Source organism: Artibeus jamaicensis, unplaced genomic scaffold, assembly GCF_021234435.1.
Source record: "Artibeus jamaicensis isolate MK-2021 breed Jamaican fruit bat unplaced genomic scaffold, CSHL_Jam_final scaffold_474, whole genome shotgun sequence".
In the NCBI taxonomy this organism is placed as follows: Eukaryota; Metazoa; Chordata; class Mammalia; order Chiroptera; family Phyllostomidae; genus Artibeus; species Artibeus jamaicensis.
Window position 1 is genome coordinate 24928793 of NW_026522046.1, and position 22244 is coordinate 24951036.

General features: G+C 43.7%; 1 protein-coding gene across 2 annotated transcripts in view; it reads right to left on the minus strand.

Annotated features, from left to right (window-relative positions):
• The window catches only part of LOC119035119 (schwannomin-interacting protein 1), a 643607-nt gene that overhangs the window by 139581 nt on the left and 481782 nt on the right, over positions 1 to 22244 (minus strand). The window contains exon 1 of one of the 2 annotated variants that reach the window (XM_037126366.2): positions 10682 to 10710. The exons of the other annotated variant lie outside the window; for it this stretch is intronic. The gene's annotated coding sequence lies outside the window, so the exon portion shown is untranslated. Of the gene's footprint in view, positions 1 to 10681; positions 10711 to 22244 lie in introns of those variants that run through there. 2 annotated transcript variants of the gene reach the window in all.

Here is a 22244-nt window from a genome sequence, read left to right on the forward strand (position 1 = left end):
AAAGGACAGCATAGAATAATTTATAAATAATGCTAATCTGGTAAACAAGGTTACTAGCAAAATCCTATGACATGAATTAAACTAATGAGATTAAATATATGATCAAGAAACAAGAAAATTTAATTAAAAAATGTGTAAACTAAAGCATCAAAGAAATAAGCTATGAAATAATTATTCAACCAGAAAGAAAAGCCTGAAAGCAGAAAGAGACCTAAGCTGATGGTAAGACGGGGAAGCAAACTAAGTGTAAATTATAATATAGTCCAGACCATTTAAAAGAGACTCCGATTAGTTCTTTCATTCAGTACTTACTGCCCCCCCCCCCCCCCCCCCAAGGCAGGGCGCTGTTCTGGCCTCCAGCTGGTCACGTGCTTTTAGTGAAACACCTCTGCTGCTTAAAGAAGAGGCAGCAAAGACCCGGGGGCAAGTAGCTGCCTCTACCTGATTCTGCCTGAACTTCGCCCAGATGCTTTATTCAACACCTGGCTCCTTGAGAAATGGAGACAATTGGAAGGGGTTCAAAGAAGTGGAACAGAAAATAATTAGAAGGAGAGATTGATTTTAACAGAAAGATCAAAGGAACCACATACAGGCAACTTGGCTACGCGAGAGCTCAGGGAAAAGATGAGCGATTTGAGGCATGTAAAGAGTGAAGCAAAAAAGAAATACCGAGCTGGCGCACAGAGCAAAACGGAGAGCCCAGGACAGAGATCAGCACCAGGAGGGGCCGGCGAGGGTGAGGCGAGGCACTCACCCAGCACGGCTTGCACAACCGCCCTACTGCACACACTCTAGTGTCACCCAGGCCTCTGGCACGAGAACCCCTGCTTCCAGGGAGGAGGCTTTATTTTTAACTTTTCCACTTGGGGAAGAGAAAGTGTGCTCAGTCAGTCCTGCCCAGTCCTGCCCTGACGAGCAGGACGGGGCGGGGAATGGGGGGTGAAAATTATTTTCTCTCGAGTGTAATTCATAGATAAGTTCTGACTCTCCTCACTCCCACAAAATTTTTTCCACTCAGCAACAATTTTACCGGTGAAGGCCGGGAGATAAAGCGAGGCCAGGGGAAGGGAGACGGAGAGAGATGGAGCTTCACGGAGCGATCTGTGCTGCTTCTGTGGCTCCTGCTTCGTGATTTAGCTTTTCATTAAGGTCTTACTGATGTGGTTTCGGCGGCTTCTTTAGTTCTCGATCAGTTGCTCTCAGACCTTGGGTCCTTATTGTTTTGGAAGGGGTAAAATTCATCTTTTTATTTTAAAATATAGCACAGACACAAAGCAGGGCATCAAAAGCAGACACACAGCTTAAAGAACGACAAAATGATTATCAGCATTTCCTACCCCTCCATTTTAAGTCAGATTATTCTGGTGCCTTGAAATCCTTCTGTGTTCCACCCTGGTCACACTTCTCTCTCGGCCTGTCTCTTCCAACCGAGTGTTACCCTAGAATTTAGCTTAACCCCTCCCTTTTCCTTATAGTTTTGCTATAAGGTGTTGTCGAAAGCTACTCCATGGTATTGCTGCCTCAGTATCCATTCTGTTTGGCCAAGAGGCCTGCATGGGTGGGGGTGGGGGAGGTGAGGTGGTGGTGGTGGTGGTGGTGGTTAAGCTGCCCCAGCCCCTCCGGCAAGCTCACACCCTAGACAACAATCTGTACCAGCAAAGATGTGACTTCCCCACCAGCCCCTGTGACAAAGTCTGTGCACCTCCCAGAGCCTTCCCCTTTTGTGCCCCTTAGATTGGACCCCATGAAGCTCACCAAAGCCCAGCTCTTTTTGGTTTGAATAATGTTTATTATTGTCATTAAACTTACAGCTCCGTGATGGTGTCTCTCCCTGCCTGCAGGACAGTACTAATAAGGGACAAAGAGGTTTGCTTCTTTTCACAGTGGACAAAAAAGTAAAATTAATGGAGTTCATGATACTGGGTACTCAGGTTGCAAATAGGGGTCAGACAAATGGGTGGAAGACCCACACACAGGGTGTATGAAGCTGGAGACGTGTTTTACTGTCTGCCTTGCAGACAATGTTTTGGAAGAAATGCTGGCTCAGTCCCCCTCAGGGAGACCCCTGGTGATCACGCACTTTGGCGGGGAGTGTGTCTCTGCCCCGGGCTCCGGTGGCCCTCCCGGCAGCATGGTTTCAGTGGAGGGGCTGGTCAGGGAAGAGGCACAATCAACTGCATTTCCCTTCACCTTTTGACCCCTTTCTTGAGGCTGAAATCACTGTCGCATTTGATTAGGCTAAAGCTCATCAAATGTTTGGCCATTGGCCACTGCCCAGAAGTTTTGGTGCCGTGTCCTATCTCAGTCCTCTCAAATCCAGACTCTGGGAACTGGACCAGGATTGGATTTGTCCCATTGCGGGCCACCTCTGCTGTTAGTCCCCGCTCCCTCCCTTCTTCCCAGCATCTCACCAGCAAGGTTTTACTATTTTTGGTAACTTGGCTAGACAGGCGAAGGGGCTCCTCCCACAAGGCCTTCCCTGGGCTCTTCAGCAATTCTAATTATGAGGCCATGGTGGTTATGAATTTTAAATAAGTGAAAGGATCAAGGCTTCAGAAGACAATATGTGGTCAGTGTTAAACTTTCTGATTTGGGTTCCCCCTGACCTCGGGAGCAGCTGAAGGAGGCATCAAGTCACAGAGTAAGGGATCTGGAAATTTCTGTTCAGCAGTTTTATACTAGCTCTTTACAAATACAAGACATTTCATAAAAACTAGGTAAAACTAGTATTTCTGAGAGTCTGTGAAACTGACTCAGTAGAGACACAGTATGGTCAAAACAGTGATATTGGAAAATTATTACTATAATATCTACAATTCCTCCTTTCTCTCTCTCTCTCTCTCTCTCTCTCTCTCTGTCTGTCTCTGTCTCTCTGTCTCTCTCTCTTTCTCTCTCTTCCTAAGAAGCCCAGGATCTTATGGGCAGAAGTAGAATGTATGGCTTTTAACAAAAGTAGGCTCTTAAGCTTTGAATTGCTTGGTCTTCTTCTTCTCTATTTTTGTATCTTCCCCACACATTCATCCAACAACAAGCATTTGCTGGACATCAAAGTGTGCAGTAAACCCAGTAAGTGTCAGGGAGCAGGCTAAGCCCCAAGAGCCAAAGAAAAAAACTGGCATTGGTACCTCCTTTCCGGGAAGCTTAAGAGCTGGTAGAGGGAGAGAGAGCTGCAGAGAAGGAACCGCAGTGGTGTTCTAGGGCGCTGATGGCAGTGTTTCCAGAGCCAGGGGGTGGCGTGAAGACAGTTATAAATTCAGAGCAAGAGAGAGAAATAAGAGTTGCTCAAGGTGGATGGTTTGGTTTATGAGGGGCTTTGGGGGGCAGTGAAGATCTTGAGCTGCATTAGGAATTAAAGCCTCAAAGAACGTTTGATCAACTCTATTTCTGAAGCTCGAGAAGGTGACCTTGTCCAAATTTGCATGACTACTCGGTAGCTGGGACAGGACTTCTAAATGCTCTTTCTGTCTAATACCTGCTTCTGGTCCTCCTTTTGCACTGGGCAGTGAAGCAGCCTGCCTCTTGCAGGACCACACCTGTGCCCAAAGATGAAGGCAGAGCCTCCTCTCCTCTGGTTGCTATAGTTAAATGAGACAACTTGCCTTTTATATTCTTGAAAGTTTGGTTTATGTAGATTAGGTGACACATTTAAAAAACTTTTTCCATTCCTCTACGTCAGTTTCAACTAGAAGTTGGAAGGTAGGATGTGGATGGGTGAGTACCCAATTCCTTCAGCTCTAGTTGGATGCTGAGGTGTGTGGCCTCACCCGCATCCTGTCCCCAGTGTTCCTTTGGCGTCTGATCCCCTCTGCTCTCAGGATACAAGATTAAAGTGGGAAGACCCTCTTCCTGAGTTCCATATTCAGTGGAACCATCCACCAGTGTGGGGATGGCCTGAAGCCACCTGCCTTTTCTTTCTTCTTCTCCTGCCCCACCCACTTCAGCTCAGTGAGGCTGGGGTGGGAGCAGAATGCTCCTCCCCCCAGGTATATAAGAAGTGGCTTCTTCTGCAGGTGAGCTCTGAGCACAGTCTGGGGAGCACTTCCTGTGGGGGTGCAGGAAGAAGTGGTAGTTATAAAGAGAAAGAAGACAGCAGTGAGGGGATTCTCTAATATTTGGAAACTGAATGGCCTTGGTGGGGGAGGGTCTGACACACCTGAACACTATCTGCAAGGCTTCAATGCTTAAATAAAATTCATCCTGAAATGCCTGCAATCCCTTCAAGAGATTTCAATGTTCACCTAATGTTCCTCTCTCAGCAGAATAAATGTGGACTTGGTCCCTGCTATTCCCGTGACTAAGCACTGGTTTTGTAAAATGATCTGTGTAGACTAATTCCTATTGACCCTTCAGAGAGAGAAATCACATATTATTATTCAGAAGCACATGTAATTTTATCTCTTTTACAAGCCCAAATCAAATAGATTACCTTCCTAAGCTATGAACAACTTGAAATGCACATAGATCTTCGAGGTTAAAGAGCAAGGATAAGTAAGGGCTTGCATTTGCAAGAGCAAAGTCTTCTGTAATTTGCTGCTGAGAAGAATCTCTTAAGTGAATACCAAGGAAACCAGTGGATTCTGAAACTGAAAAATTTTTTGAGGAAAAAAACGGTAACATAGGGATGTCGTGGAAAACAACACATTATATTTATCTAGCAGACTTCTTCTTAAAGGTAGAAATACTTCTCAAAACCTTCATCATTATTCCGCCTATCCAGGCCACCATCATCTCCACGCTGGACTTCTGAAACAGCTGCCTGCTGAATTTCCCTGTTTTTTTATTTTACTTTCATTCTTTTACAGTTTGCTCTCCACTCAGCAGCTGAAGTAATCTCTTAAAGCCTGCAACTCCCAAACAGCTTTCCACTCCTAGGATAAAATTCAAACTCCTCACCCTAGCCTCAAAAGCTCTTAGGATTTCTCAAGAGATAGTATCTGCAGGGCAGTATGAGTAGGACAAGTCTGGGGTGTGTCCATCCAAAGCAAGTGCCAGATGCTCAGTATCCCTGGTCCCCGTCCCCGAAAAGCCAATAGCGTTCTGTCCTCGACTCCAGCATTTCGCAGCTGCATTACCACCTGCACATCTCCAAACACCCTCTAGGCAGGGGCGAGGGGCTCATCGCCCCCACTTGAAAATTCCTACCAGTCTACAAGATCTGGCCCCTGCCTACGTCAGCCTCAGGATTTGGGCACAGGCTGTTCTCTCTGCCTGGACCACTGCTATCCCAGACCACCCTGTTTGGCTCTTTTTTCACATTCAAGTCTTAGCTTAAATGTCACCTCCTGGGAAAGGCCTTCCCTGACCACCCATCTAAAATAGCAATACACACACACTCACACACACTCACACACACACATATACAGTCAGTCTCTCTACACACATTCATCACTATACACTGTTTTCTTCTCTATTTGGTCACTGATTAGTTATCTGCCCCTCCCTAGAATGTAAGCGCCATGACAGTAGTCTGTTTTGTTTGCTACTATGTTCCCAGTGCCTGGGGATACATTTTTAAAACATTTGTTGATTAAATAATAGATGCCATTAAATTATAAGTCATTTAATCACATACATAACAAACGTTAGGAAGAAGCAGAAAAGCATTTTCAAACTCAATTTTCAGATAAAGTATGAAGACCTTAAAAGTGAAAAATCCCGCCCTGAATGTTCATGGTGGATGGAGGAAGCAAACTGGAATTGCCATCTCCTCCTCATTAAGATACGGTGCATTGTTTCAGAATAAGGCAGTCTACTAGCTAGGTCACACTGAAAGACATATAACATACAAAGTCTATCATTAATGTAATTCTCTTGTCTGCTCCATTTTAAGGCTAAATGTCCTTAGTGACTACTACTACTTATCTACCAGTTTCATTTTATTTTATTACTTTATAGGTTATGATACCTTCTCAAACCTAGGCTCAGAAACTTAGGTGTACCCTTCAGAGAATGGGGAGGAAAAGTAAATACATTTTATTGTCCCCTATGGAACAAATTTGAATACCCACCTCTCATCTGATTCTAGTAGCCTACGAAACCTGGTCTGTGAACAGGGTGCTGTGTGGGGACCGTAAATCCATGGCACCCACGCTGCCACTCTCCTTGTCCACACTTCCAGCGGGTACAGCCTGCCATTTCCAGAACTCCCCCATGCTGAGCACTCATTCCATCTGGGACTTCTCCCCCCAGAGCGCCAGGCAGCTGCTACCCATAAATCAGAGTCGATGTGCAAGTTAAACACCTATTTGCCAGCCCTGGAATAGTGGAAAGAGCACATCTTTCCAGATAAGTCTGCATCTAAATACCCTATCTGCCCCTTATCACTTGTAAGATCTTAGTTACTTACCCTTTTTAGTTTCATGATACCAAACTTGCAGGGTTATTGGGGAAAATATAAATAATGTATGTAAGGTTGTTCAGCACAATGCTCGTTACGATTAGAACTCAGTGGACACGGAACATACAACTGTGGGGAGGAGAAGCTCTATTTCACCCGCAGAATGCAGGGGATGAGTGAGACTGATTGTGGGATCAGAGGAGTGGTTCCCAAAGTGGGGTCCCCAGACCCCCTGTGAACTTGTTACAAATTGCAAATATCCAGGCCCCAGCCCAGTCCTACAGATCAGAAACTCTGGGGATGGGTCCCAGCACTGTATCAATAAACCCTCCAGGTAATTCTGAGGCAAGCTCTCTCTAGCTTGGGGATTCCTGCATCAGAGTGGGGGTGGGGGAAGGAGAATAGAGGTGGCGAAGTCAGGGGAGAAGAAGTTCTACACACCAGGGGATTCAACAGAGGAGACAAGGCATGCTGCCCCTCACAGCGGCTGTGGCCATATCAGCACCCCCACCCTGGCGGCAACTTCCCACAGCAATCTGCCACAACATAAAGGACAGACTCAGAGCAAATGAAGAGAAAGCGGGCTTTTAGCATAGGGTTAGGGGCATTCCTAAGCCTATTATCTTCCAGTGCAGGAAGATAATAGATTGAACTTGAAAGGTTCTTTCCCTGAGCAGAGGTAGGTGGGCATTGTTTTTGGTTGTTTCAAGTGCCACTTTGACTGAAGGGCAAGAAGCTAGTCTAGACACTTCCTCAAACTTCCTCAGCTTGGTGACTTCATGAATGAGTCACATCCGAGAAGCTCAACGTGAAGAGAAGGGGGAAGGGAGGAAGGTGAGTCAAAGTTGTGTCATGAGGATACAGAGAGCATTTGGATGGTTGCCAGATGGGAGGGGTGTGGGGAATGGGTGAAGAGGTGAAGGGATTAAGAAGTACAAATAGGTAGTTACAGAATAGCCATGGGGATGTAAATTACAGTGTAGAAAATGGAGCTGCCAAAGAACTATATGCGTGACCCATGGACATGAACAATGGTGGGGGGACTGCCTGAGGTAGTGGGAAGCACTAAGTCGAGGGGGGCAAAGAAGAAAAAATTGGAGCAACTGTAATAGCATAATCAATAAAATAGAATTAAAACAAAAAGTTGTGTCAAGAGATGCAACACCACCGGGATTTCTCTAAGCCATTCGTTCGGTACAGACCACCTGCTCTCCCCACCCCCACAACCCTTTCTGCCAGTGGACAGGACACAGAGGGACTTCCTGTGGGGTCAGCAGGTAAACAATGTTTTTTTAAAAGAACTTATTAATTCCGAAGCCCCACATGACCCAGTAGATTTTAAACTTGTTTCCTAAGTTAACCCTTGCAACGAGATCTCTTTCTCTTTGGTTCCATCTAATTAGAAACTTGAATTTTCATTAAGCCCTGGCTGGAGTAGCTCAGTGGATTGAGTGCGGGATGCAAACCAAAGGGTCACTGGTTTGATTCCCACTCAGGACACAGGCCTGGGTTTTGGGCCAAGTCCCCAGTAGGGGCAGTGTGAGAGGCAACCACACATTGATGTTTCTCTCCCTCCCTATCTCCCTCTCTTCCCCTCCCTCTAAAAACAAAGAAATAAAACCTTTAAAGAAGTAGAATTTAATTTATGCTTTCTTAGACGCATATTCATACTTGAAGATTGTTCTAAAGGATGTAGACAAGATCAAGGTTAGTCTTTTCTTACTAAAGGACAAGGATCCAACACAATTGTTGAGCATCTACACTGCCAACTTCCCCGCCCTCCCATACCATGTGCATGGCTATTACTATCATTGTGGAGGGCAGACCATAGAACCGAGGCTCAGACGCACGAGGGAACCAACCCAGAGTCTCACAGCTGCTTTAAGGACCAACTGTGGACTCTCTTTTTTTTTCTTCCAAATTTCTATTGAATTTATTGGGGCGACATTGGTTAACAAAATTATACAGGTTACAAGTGTAGAATTCTATAATATATCACCTGTATATTGTACTATGTGTTCACCACCTAAAGCTAAGCCAAGTATGGATTCTAACCGCCAGCCTCCCACAAGCAGTGCTAATCCATGGCTAGAGGAGGGGCTATGGGACTGACCTGCCCTTACTTTTGCTAAAAATGACAGCTCTCAATCTCCGGCTGATGTATGTGCCGTGATTTGTACTTCCAATGAAATGTTTCTGCTGCTGAAATTTACCACCGGCTTCCTAAACTGGCAAAGAGCACATGTTCAGTTTAAAAGTGTGTCACACACAACCCTGTTGCAAGTACGGCAAATTGACTCTTAAAATGACCTGAAGTGAACAACAGAAACTAATCATGTGCTCAAACACAGCTGTGTTAGGAGATTTTACAGAAAAGTAGCCGTTGCTTATTATTGGGACACTTGCGAGAGATGCCTGTCTTTAAAAATGCTTTTTAAACTTACTTTTTGGATAGATCACCTTTACTGAGATTCTAAGATGGTTTACTATTGTTCTTTAAGCATATGGAGTATTTTTATACCAAAGGAAAGCAACCTACTATTATTCCTCATGCCTCTGAACACAAAATAAGCGGAAGTGGGTTTGGTTTAAGAAGAACTTCCAAACAATGAGCCTTGTTAATAATTAGGAGTGGGTTTCCCAGGGAGTCGGGCATCCTCTTTCTTTCTCTTTTTTCTTTTTACATGGCTTAATTTAGCTTATAAAAGATCACAGTGTGTTACTTTTTGAGATTTTCAAGCTTTGGGGATGAGGTTTTGTTTTTCTTGGCAGCATTCACACTCAAAGGCAGTATATTTGACGCTGCTTTCTGCATTTAGCTTGAGAGAAAATAAACAACGTTATACCCACGCCCTCTACTCTCTTCAAGACTGTGAATGCACGGGTTACTTTTTTGCTCGGGACATCAGCGTGTCTGAGTGGGTAAGGCCCAAGTGGAGTCCTTCGTGACTTTCAGAGTTAAGAACAGATCCTTCTTATTCAGCAGGCAACAGTCAGCACTTTGCCCACCCATCAGAAGTGAGAAGAGAGAGGCCCTGGCACTAAAAAATCCTTGTTGATAAAACAAAACCCCTTTTCATGAACACTCTGCCTTTAGAAAACAAGTGGATAGAGCACTTGTTAGTTAATAATAAAAGGAATTCTTTACTGACTACTCACATGAATGAGTATTTTAAAGGCATGGAGTATGTAAGGAATTTTAATCCCGCCTCTGTGTTTACTCCCCCACACAACAACTGTGGAGAAACCACTGGCTTTGGAATGATGAATGGCCCAGACTCAGCCCAGAGGAAGACGACCCCAAGCCCAGTAATTTGGCACCTCTCTTTTTAAATTCCTGGGGAAGACTTCTTTTTTGACTGTAGCTGATGAATGGGTTCAGTTAAAGGGCTATGGATGCATTGGAAAATGACCATCTAGCTACGCCCACCTCTTTATTCTATCCATAAAATTCCAACCCTCACAGTATTCACCTCAGCCTTTCAGAGACACACACTTCTGCTAGCACATCTTTAACTGTTAAAAAGTTCTATTAGTTAATTTCAAATTAATATCTTTGGAGGCTGCAGGCCATGGGAGAAAGGAAGTCAGGAAACTGAATTCATAAATGACAGAGCAATAATCATCTCAAATGAGATTTCTTCCAGCCCTTTCTTGTGGATGACACAAAATTTGCCGAGCTTACAGAGCTCTCTTCTCTGCAGGTGGGACTGTGGGGATATGGGGAGATGTGTTTCTCCAGTCACAATCTTACTTATTTAGTCTCCTACTGCAACACCCCACACGTGCACCCCCACTCCCTCCCCATGCTCTGTGCAAACTCCGCCTGCAAACCAGCCAGGCTGCATGAAGGGTTAAGGCCGCAGCCTTCCATGCCAGTAGATACTGCAAACATTCACGCATACTTTCTCGGCTGCAGTCAGCCCTGCAGCTCCTGCAGAGCCTTCAGCACTTGCAGAGATATTATATCCTCCCAGCTATGGTTTAAACTTGCATTTGATGAGGTTCTTTTGCTCCAGAGTCTAAACTAACCCTTGCAGGGTCTTACCTAGAATCTGTTCCTCTTCGCCTGCTGAATTTGTATCTCCTGCCCTGTCCTGGAATGCCTCAGTGACTTCTGTAACCTTGATGCCTTCTCCCCACTGGAAGTTACATGCATCTTCATTGGCTGCATTTCTGCGTATTTCCCTAGTAACCTTATTTTTTCCTCCAACTCCAACTTCTCCAGACAACGCCATTTCTACTGACCCTGACCTTCTCTTTCCCTCTATACCAGCATTTCCAACCAGCTTCGAGATGACAGGGATCCTAGAGGGCAAACTGGGGAGAGGTTTTAGAACTCACCTGCACAGCTGCAAGGATCAGACACAGGATGGGGCTGCCCGCAAACTTCCCAGGGACCTTCTGCAGCCAAGTCTCTTGGCCTTAAAGCGACAGGGCGCTTTTCACCATATAAGGAAGACAGTTTCACTCGTCTGCTTTGAAACCTGTTTGGACAACCCAGCTCCTCTCTCGATGTTGCTCAGACATCAGCCTTCTGGGGCACCTGGAGGCTGTCAGTTCCAGAGATCTGTCATAGTAGGCAGTTTAATAACTGCTGGATAAGGCACAAGAAGAGTGTTTTGTAGACTTCAGTAAAAGGCCAGAAAACTCTGAACATGGGGCTTGCCCCCTCCAGAAAGAGTTTAGGGCGACAGGGAAGTCTTCCTCAATTACATGAAAGGGCTCCTGCTTCTATTTCAGGTTTGGCTTCCTGAAAACCAGTTATCCTGCTGTTCTCAGGGAGGAAAAGCCGTTTGACTGGCCTCCCCCCTCCACCCCCGCCCCCTCCCCGCACTCAGACAAAGTAGAGAAGACCAGAGAGTGGTGAAGCTTGTGGTGTGAGGTTTGGATTGCTTAAGACAGATTAGTGGTGCACCTGGGAAACGAGTGAAGTGGACATGATATTGTGATTCCAGCTGGTGGAGGCTTTCCTGAGCCAGTAAGCAGACGTAGTTCTCCACCAAGGCCATGTCCGCTCCTGAACACACTTTTGGGCTCCTCTGGACTGAGGCCCACAGCTGAAGTTGGAGGACAGCTATTAACTTCTGAGAGGCACAGATGAGAGTACCTTTTTGCAAAAGCAAACATTTTCTGCTAATGACATCGAAATGCAAGCCTGCACTGTTGTTTTGGGGTGGATTAAAAACAATTATAAGAAAAAAGTAGGACTTAATTTAGTGGTAACTAAATTAAGTCACATACTTTTTTCTTCACTGCCAACTGGATATTCTCTCTTTATTGCTTAGCTAACTATGCCTAATACCAGAAATCAGGTTCACTACAGTGATCATTAATTCTTTTGTGGTCACAAATCCTTTACACAGTACAGCGAGAGGCGTCAGTAAAAACATATCATTTTATGTGTTATTTTTATGTTAATTTAAAGTCAAACTTATTCTTAGATTGGTCATGGTTTCCCTTTTTGTTTATTTACATTTTTATAAATTTATAAACTTTTTTTCTGAAAAAAATAGGTGCTAGTTGTTCCAAGTGTAAAAAAGTTAAACAGGAAAGCGCCCCCCCCCCCCCCAGGGACTTGGAGGTACTGGTAGGGGTTATGGAGGGGCTACAGGGACACGTCAGTCCCACCCCTTCTCCCTTCTGCAAAATTCCCTGGAAGCCAATACACTGAAGCTGCGGAACAGGAAACAATCCTGACACCAGGTGCTGCAGGCGAGCTCTGCACCTCGAGGAAGAGTTTGCTATGGGCGGGGCTGGGGCCAGGACTGTGTGCGTGACCCAGCTCACCGGTGTTCGGGTGCCATCAAAGACCTCGGACCCCCTCGGAGGGAGGGTGGTGGGGAGAGGCAGGTGTGACTGGGGGAAAGTGAATAAAACAATGTCTTCCACATCTACTACTTATATTTTGATGTTTCCTTCCATACACATCTATGTTTACACAAAAAACTACATATATTGTTCTACAATGTAATTTTTACTTTAAACATTATAGTGAACACCTTTTCATGTTTAACTGTGAAGTATGTAGCTGAACCAAAATTTATTAACCATCGTCCTGCCGATGGATATTTTTCCAATTTTTTGTTACTATATATACTTATCTACGTTCTAAATAGTAGGTGCTACTCAGGAAGACAATTCTGAGTGTCCCACTCCATGCCGCGGCTCCGTCCCCTTGTGCACGCCCACCTGTGCGCACGGTGGGAATTTCTCTAGGGTTAGGGCAGCAGTTGGCTGGCTGCGTAGATGGGAGCGGCTGTTGATGTTTTAATGATACTGTTACATTGAAAGAGCACTCGTGTTTTACGTCTGTGCTTTTTATTGTTTAAAAAGAACTACTTTTTCTCTTGAAAAGCTAAGATATACATATAGTAAAAACACCAAATGGCACAAAAGGAATATATGGTGGAAAGGTGTTTTTCCTCTTACTTCCTCATCCTCATCTCCAGGGGCAAGGTTTCCTGGGTGCTCTTCGAAGTGTGTGTGTGTGTGCATGTGTATTTACACAAATGACATCATACCATATATGTTTGTGTATATCGACATGTCTATGTGTTACATCTGTATATATGCACACACATGAAGACATTTGTATGTGCATATATATGTGTATATATATTTCTGCACCTTGGTCTTTTCATCTAATGATAGATCTTGATGATTATTCCACATCCAGGCCTGCAAATATTCCCTTAAAAAAAGCACACAGTCAGGGCACATGCCTGGGTTGCAGGTCAGTTCCCAGCAGGGGACACATGAGAGGCAACCACACACTGATATTTCTCTCCCTTTCTTCTTCCCTGCTGCTCTAAAGATAAATGAATAAAATCTTTAAACACAACAACAACAACAATAAAACCCCCTCAGCATGATACCAGAATGGTATCCTCTGGGAAAACACCTTGATTTGACCAATCTCCTATTGACTACATTCTGATTGTTTCCAGGCTATTGCAACTATAATACACGTATAATGGATATCTTTATTTTCCACATGTGATCTCAACAATAAGCAAACAAATCCTGTTGGCACTTTTATTGGTATTACATTCAATCAATAATGTAATTTCAAGAAACTTGACATCTTTATACTATTTAACTTTTACTATAAACATAGGGAATGCCACTTTATTCTTTCAATATTCAGTTATATATGGGCTGCATGTTTACTACTTTTAATTGTAAGGTGTTTTGCTATTCTGAGTACTCGTCTAAAAGGGATTTTTTCATTATTTTTTGTAATTTGTTCTTATGTGGAAAAGTGATTGGTTATTGCATTGCCTAGCCAGCATCCCTAGTGGGTTATCTTGTCATTTCCAATAGCTTCTGTGTGGTTCTCTTTTAGCTACATAACTAGATCATATAAAAATAGTTGTCATTTGGGGTCATATTTTAAAATTGTTTACACATTTTTCTTTGCTCTAATTGCATAGTACTTCAACAATATTAGTTAAATATGTTAAAAATATTGTTTTCCTCACTTTAATAAAAAACCTTTTTGCATTTTACCCTTAATCAAGATGCTACCTTAGAAAAAATGAGAATAAATGGATAATTCCTTACCACTATAAAAGTAATTTGCATATAAAATTTCAATTTTACTGAGAGTTTATGTGGATCCAGCTTCTTTTTAGTGACTAAACTTGGCAAACACCCCCTGGCCTGACTGCCAGGGACTGCTCTGCCTCTCACTGTCCCTCAGCACATCCTCCAGGTCCCCCATGCTCTCGGAGGTGCCGCCAGCGTGACTGAGGCAGGCAGGGCCTCTTTTGGTCTCTCTACCTTGTGTTCCGATTGCAAGTGACTTTCAAGAGATGCTTTGGAGCCCAGCTGTCCTCTGCTGTGACCACTGCCCATTCTGGCCTTAGCTAGGATTCGACAGAAAGGGAAACGCTTCTTTCTTTTGTCCCTCCAACCAACACGAGAAAGACCGTTCTCTTTATCTCACAACAGCTGATACCAAGACAAAATACAACAACACATTCTTGAAAGTTGGAAGTGACTGACAAAGAAACAACATAGCGCCCCCTCCCCCAGATGGGTCTGCGGGTCCCCTGTGAGGCTGGTTACTTGCTTCAGTCTCCATCTGCCTGCAGGTGTCGAGAGAACTGCTACCTCTGGGCGTCTGGGCAATACCCACCCAACAGAGGAGAAAGATGGTCTCTGACACAGAGTAGGCCCTCTTCCAGAGTCCTTCTCTGCCCAGGATTGATAACATCTAGAGAGATCCATCCTGTTCTGGGAAGTGCTCACGACCCACCCACAGGTGTGTAGTTTGTCCCTAAGGCACCAGCCAGACAATCACCTTGTAATCTGACTTCATGCCCTGGGAGCTAAGACCCTGCGGAGGCCTCTTTACTCTTAGGTACAGGTTGCTTTCCCTTTAAGGACTGACACTTTTCATCTGGTGATGCCATGGGTGTGACCTGGGCCCAGAAGGCCGAGTGGGGGGTTACCTGGTACTGTTTGGAGGAAGGACTGACCAGTGCATGATGAGGGCACAGGGGATGTGTTGAACAAAGGCTTATTAATTTGTTGATTATCATGAAGGCTTTGCTAGCAACTCCATTTCACACAACCTTAGGGGCATGGAGCCAATATTCCCTCCGTGTACTCCACAGTTCTCCCTGCCCCCTAGCCTCCTGCAAGCCCAGGGAATCGAAGCCCAGTCAAACTCCTTCCTGTAGGAAAGTTCATTCTTTCTGCAAAATAAGATCCTTCAATTTTTCAAGCCCCTTATTGCTTTCTTTAAGCTCTTTTTTTTACTGCATAAATAATTGAATAGTATTGATACTTAGGGGCTTATGTGCTGTCCCTTGTGGGTTCATGCTCCTTCTGAGGGTGGGAATTTACTCATTCTTTGGCAAAATTTGTTGAACGTCTAAAACAGACTGGGGATCCAGCAGAGGACAAAATGGGCTCAGCATTCGCAGAGCTTTCGACCTTGTGGGAGGGAGACTGATAAAGAAACAGGAGAAAATGCCAGGCAGTGGTGAATTCCCTGATGAACGTAAAACAGGAAGCTCACGGTGGGGCTGGGACTGGGCCAGGAGAGCGTTTTCTGAATTCTTGACTTTTACGCTGATCACATCTTTCTTCTCAGTTCCTGCAGCACATCACCTTGCAAGTGGTTGGCGCTCAGTAGGTATTACCGAATTGTTACAATAGTTTAGTGATTGTCTGAAACCTGGCGAAGTGTCTTCTTAATGGCTTTTGACTTCATTGGTTCCAGAGAGTAGAATTTGTTTTTTCAATCTCCAAATTAGATGGCATTCAATGGCCTTTTCACATAAGCTTCTTCTCCTATACATCCAGCATATTGCCAGTTGTCACACCAGTTACGAGAAGAGCAAATGCAGAAATAAAATGATCTCGAATTCCAGTCAAGAAACATCTGCTATGCAGTGGGCAGTATCCTCAGACAATCTTCTGGTCCAGCCATTTTGGACACTCTCCAGCTGGGCTTGTGTAAAGGTTGGCACCTTTGATGCGGCGTGGCTTTTATGAGCAGTGCTATTACGCTGGAGCTGAGAGAGGGGAGGCTGCTAGGAGCTCTGTTTTATGTATGGTACAGTAAGGTTAGCCATTTACTGTTCCCATAAGCTATTTCACTTGCAATAAAGGTCAATGGGCCTTTTTAGGAAGGAGAGATAGACCCCTGCCTAAAACTGCTGTCGCTGGCAGTCAAAAAGACAGGCTGCTTTAGATTATTTGGGGTGAAGTGGTAGGATATTTATTTAGCTGGGAGAGTGGTTCAATGTGAACAGCTGACAAACAAGGCAATAAGTATTCACCCACTTCAGGGTGAAAGATTTAAACCCTGAGGCCGCTTGACTGCAAAGCTAAGCAGGGCATAGTGACGGGGTCTGGTTGTCACCTTGACACAGGGACAAGTGTGGTTCCGTACCTAAACCTCTCTGTTGTCCAGCTCCCCAGGAAGTTGGTATAAATGACTGGGGTTTGCAGCCCATGGCAGCTGCAAGTCCAGTTCAGCACAAGCAGTTTCACTACTTACTTATTTTTCTTCCTTTTTAGTTCTTTAAATAGTGAAATCCAATTGGGTGGGTGCTTTCCAAAGGGAGTGTGGAACCCTGAACTACAACATTTTTGTTCACTCTCTCCTAAAGGAATTTCGAGAAACTATGCACTTTCCTTCAGTTTCATGTTGCAATGTAAAAATATTTCATCAGAAGCTTGAATAATAGTAAAGGACATAGCTTATGGTCTGTTGTAACTGCTGGCTTTTTAAAGTGATTAAACGACTTGTTATCATGTGTACATCCAATGGGACATACTATAGCAATTTGACACCTGCAACGCCACTAGGTAAGAACTGCAAATTTTATATCTTTTCATTTTACCCTTGAATTAAAAAAAATTGATTTGAGAGAGAGAGAGAAAAAGAGACATATTTGTTGTTCCACTTATTTATGCATTCATTGGTTGATTGATTCTTGTATCTGCCCTGATCAGGGATCGAACCTGCAATGTTGGCAAATTGGGAAAATGCTCTGACCAACTGACCTCCCCTGCCAGGGCTCCCCTTGAATTCTTATTTGCATTTCTTCACAGAATTTTATTCTAATACATTTTTTGTGGGCTTAAGTGTATGTGATTATTTATTTACCTTATACCGTCCTATAAAAATAAAGTGAAATTAAAATTTTTCTAACCTGTACCTATAACTATTTAAAAAGAAATCCACTTGTACTGAGCGGCCATTCTGACTCTTCCTGGGGGTACCTGTGACGGAGACAAAGCTGTGTTCACGACATCCTTTCTTCTTCCTGGAGGCAACAGCAAGTTGACATTTCTCCGTCTCCCATCGGGCGTGTGTGAGCAGAAACGATGTGTTGTTTTCTGTTGCAGGCAGTCAAGACTGGGCGAGCTCTACTCCACCCCCCTCACTAACGCCCCACCACCCACCACCCTCTCTGTCTCTCTCTCCCCTTTTCTTTGTCTTCCCACTTGGAAGCCTGGAATTCCGAGGTGGCGGAGTTGCAGGACGGAAGCAGGGTTATCTACATCCCCCTCGGCAGCGGTCCCCAAGGAGAGCTCCTCATCTGCAGCAGCCTGTGACGTGGACCAACAACAGAATTCTCTGGTGTTCAGCCACTGCACTTTGAAGTTGCCACTGTAAGGTAGCTGAGACTATCCTGACTGATGGATGGCATGACTGATGGAGACAACATGGATGCATTACAGCTTTCCATCGGTCATTAATAAAAAAAAGATTTTTTTAATTCTTGAAAATGCATCTCTTAGTAAAAACACGGAAAAACCTTGTTCATGGAGATGGGAATGAAGGCAACTGTAAGTAACGTCACTCAATTCCCATTGCGTTTTGTGCACCCTCCCCATGCAAATCACCACAGCGAGATTTTCTAAAGTGGGAGAAACACTAGTAGAAAAGGGGGGTAGAAAAAGGACTTCTCAGGCAGTCCGTTTTAGGAATAACTTACATGAAATTTGAAGATCTGGAAGTTAATTCCCTGAAAAGCACCCACATGTATACACCCCTTTGAGAGTCTCTATGACTGTCCCCGACGCCCGCACCCCATGTCAGAGACACACCGGGGTAGAGGAGGGGGGACCAGGGGAGGGAGTGTCCACGCGCCTGGTGCTCTTTTGGCTGCAGCCCTTTGCCCGAACCCTTTGTCCGCCTTTTCCTGCTCTTCCTTTTAACTCCCACTAGCTCACAATAAAAAAGATCCCGATCAAGATTAAACCCTATAACATATAAAGAGTTATTTTAAGTCCATAAGGACAATATGATTACTTCAACAGAAGAAAATGGACAAATGATATGAATAGGCAATTCATAAAAGAAGAAATATAAATTCCCGGCACTCATAGAATATGATAAAGCTCACTTGGAAATCATGTATGTGCAACTTGAAACATTGAGATACCATTTGGGAAGTCAAATTGGAAAAATAAATTAATAGTGATTTAGTGGTGGTTGGGAAGAGAACAATCTAGTTTAACATTTCTAGAGAGTAATCTGATAACATACATCAAAAAATCCTTTTAAAAAGCTCTAAAGTTAAGCTAGCAATCCCACTTCTAAGAAGTACTCCAAGGAATCATCATAAATATGTTACAAATCATTACATTCAGCCTCAGATTTTACCACAGTCTTTCAGTCAAGGTTCTCTTGCTTGCAAGTGTCAGGTTGCAAGGCATGTTTCATTTGAAATGCCTCCCTGCACTGCATTTTCTTGGTCTCTTACTTAACATTCTAAAATGACCTGAACTGATTGGTAGCTGAATGACAAAAGAGTAGCAGGCTTCATCCAAGCAGCTATGGTTTGTGTGGCAAGAGGAGTGTTGTACAATGCAGGCGGTCACTTCTTTCAGGGGCTACGTATGGGGTGAGGATTAGCTGCTCCAGCTCCATAAGAGACAGGAAAGGAGAGAAACACAGCACACGCGGAATGGTGAAGAACAGAAATAACTTACAAGCCCAATCAAGGATATAAAGTAAACTCTGACACTGTACCATGAGATCATTAAAAAATGTAATGATATGGAAATATATTTGTGGTATATTCCTATTTGTAGAAAACAACACATGTTGCAAAAGAAAATAAACAGTATAATCTCATTTACAAGAACGTTTACATCTATAAAGAAAAAAAGTGCTGCGGACTGAATTCCTGTTACCAGGAGTGGATGGCTGTGTGTGTTTGTTGCTCCTCAATTCATACACTGAAGCACTAACCTCTACTGTGATGGTATCTGGAGGCGGGGCCTTTGGAAGGTAATTAGGTCTAGATGAGGGCCTGAGGGTGGAGCCTCCTTGATGGTGTTAGTGCCCTTGTAACAAGAGGAAGAGACCAGAGCCCACCATGCGAGGACACAGCCAGAAGGGACGTATTTGCAAACCACACACTGAATCTACTAGAACTTTGATGTTGGCCTTCCAGCCTCCAGAACTGTGAGAAGAAATTTTTGTGGTTTAAGCCACCTAGTTCATGGTGTTTTAATACCGTAGTCCAAACTGGTTAAGACAGAAAAAATATATATCAACATTTTACTGGTAGAAATATTTGGACAGTGGAATTATTATTTCTAATTACTTATCTTTATGAAAACATTTTTCTAAATTAGTTAGTAAATGTATATAAACATATTATAAGAAAAGCAACATAAAGCTTCAGGGGTAGTTCTCCAACCTCTAAGAGGACTGAAAAGAAACAAATTAGAACTTAAATTCTGGATGAACTAATGTCAAAGATTCAGACAAGCAGCTGTGAAATATTTGCCAGTTCCCAGGACACTGGACCAGCCTTTGGCCACGAGCAGCAGTAGGTTCTAATGCTGGAACGAGGAGAGGAACTCTTTCTGCTCCCCACATTCCCACAGGAGTTTGGATGTGAACTGTAAGTGTCCAATTATATTTACTATTTCTATGGGAAGACATGCAGTTTAGGGAGGAGAGAACTGGACTCAGAAGTGAGGACCCAAGTCTGGTCTGATGACTCACTAGTTGAGTTATCTTAATGCAGCTATGAATACGAAACTTCTTGGAGCCTCGTTGGAGATAATAATAGTTAACTAACTTATTTTCCTTACATGGTTGTTGTGACAATTAAATGAAATACGATGTAAAAGTGTTTGGAAAGTGATATTCTTATAAACATGGGTGTGTGTGTGTGTGTGCGCACACAAACTGCTCTCTATTCACACATATGTGCACACACAATGTATATATGACGAAATTTTCAAATGTAAGACGATTGTGGTAATAAAAGTTAGAAGCTAAATTCCTGACATGACTGTGGCTGAATGTAAATAAAATTGGAGCTCACTGTGGGTTTGATGAGACACCCTGAGAGGGCAAGGTCTTGTTGCTCCGAGTGATTTGAAGAGTGCTGATCATTACTCTTTTCCACAGGAACAAAAAGAGAAGGTTAGAGAATCTTTACTTTCTGGTGAAAACAGGAGCACAATAAGCAAGTGGACTTGTTAAAAGACAAGCTCGGGGAACAAAGGGCTTATTTAAATTTAAATATTTGCCTACAGCCTTTTAGACTACAATAAATTACAGCTTCTCTCTTTTAATGTTTACTGAGAAGAAGACACTCTCTAAGCTATTCAAATATTAACAATAAATATGACCATTAACCACAAAGTTTGAGATTACCACAAAGCTTATAAAACATGTCGGATACAGGAAATTATATTTGTTCACTAGGCTATAAACTATGTTATGGGAAATTATATTTGTTCCCAGGCTGGATATAAACCCTCTGCATTGGAGAGTTAGTCTACTCTTCCGTCAACAGACTCAGTGGCCCAATTAAACGCCCGTGACAGAGACATTGGGCAGGTTCTCAAAGGAGTCCAAACACTTCAAACACTTTGGCTCTTGCTTTTCCTCGGTGGACCAGCTGAAAGGAAGGATACTTCTAGAAGATTCAACTTCAAGCACGGCGAAGTGTGATTTATTTCACAATGTTATTTGAGGTTACATCTGGGGAGTGTCAGTGGGAGGTGAGAGGAGAAAAACAAACTTTTACTGTGTGAACATGTGTTGTTGGAATATTATTTTATCAGGCATTTACTCCTTGTAATAATTAGTACAATTTTTAGTGCTTTAAATAGAGCACAGCGCTATACAAGTTGTTATCAAATACAGGCTGGGGGGAAGGCAGGGCTGCACCTCTCCTTCCACGTGCTGAGGTGGGCCCGACACTACCCCCCACGCACTTGCCACAAAGCTGAAAATGTACTTTGTTGACTCCCACATTATGGCCCTCCCATCAGTTTTTAAAAATTGATTAATCACCAGCATGAAAAAGCTCAGGCAATTTTTGCATGAAAATTTAATACGGTGAATGAAATAGATGACTACTTGGCATGCATTCCACACGCCCCCTGTTCCCCACACCCCCGAGTTTGGGCAGCTAAAAATGACTTTTCTAAGCTGTGCAGCCAGAAGTGACTTCGTTTTTTGCTTTGACCAATCTGATACACTCAGATGATATTTCAAAGACAGGGGTCCCACTGCCCTGGTGGCAGGCACCATGAAGGTTCTGGGATAGCATTCTTGTCACCAGCTGTGTCTGGGTCAACAGGTGAAGCAAGCAGCCTCTTTTAAACTGTTACTTTGTTGCCAGCATGGATCTAACAGGTGAGGTATGGTTCTGAAGCCAACCGTCACAGAATCAGTAGCTCACACATTTCTACATGGTTCCTAGAACAATCAATTCAGAGAAAATTTCTGGTTTTCCATCTTCCTGTCCGAGGCACAGTTGACAGCATCCTGGGGGGTGGGGTCTCCATTGTCCTCAGAAGCTAAGTCCTGGGGGCCCACCTGCACACTTTGTGAACGCCTAATTCCCTGTTCGAGGCCCTTTGCCCTTTGTGCTTAAAATAACTACAGTGGTTTCTGTGTTCTGAAACAAAACTGTAATACACAGGAAAAACAAGATCCAGTAACATCTGGCCCGATTTGGGTTATGGTAACAACAGGCTGGTAATGAGCAATAAACAGGCTCGAGGTGGCACAGATCCATCCTAGCGTGCCTTAGTGTGCCCCCAACGTGAGGTTGCTTGTCAAATGCCATTTTCATTGTATGTGTAGTGTGCGATTATTTTTAACAGACATCTCACTTTTCTTGTTATTTTACCTTCCTGCACCCTGTACAGATGCGAGTTTGCCAGCTCTCCCTAATACTCACCTGCAGCTTGGTTGAAAACATTCTTTCTTTCTTAAAGGCTGCAATTTTTTGCATTTGAATATAGTGCCGAATGTTCTCAAATCAAAACCAGGAAGAGTAAACCCAAACTGCATTATTTAGGTCCATGGTAGAACTGTTCTCACTGAACTCTGAAACTACTTGTTTTATGAACCCTAAGAGCTGTTGTTGAGTAAAATTACAATGTCACATCTATG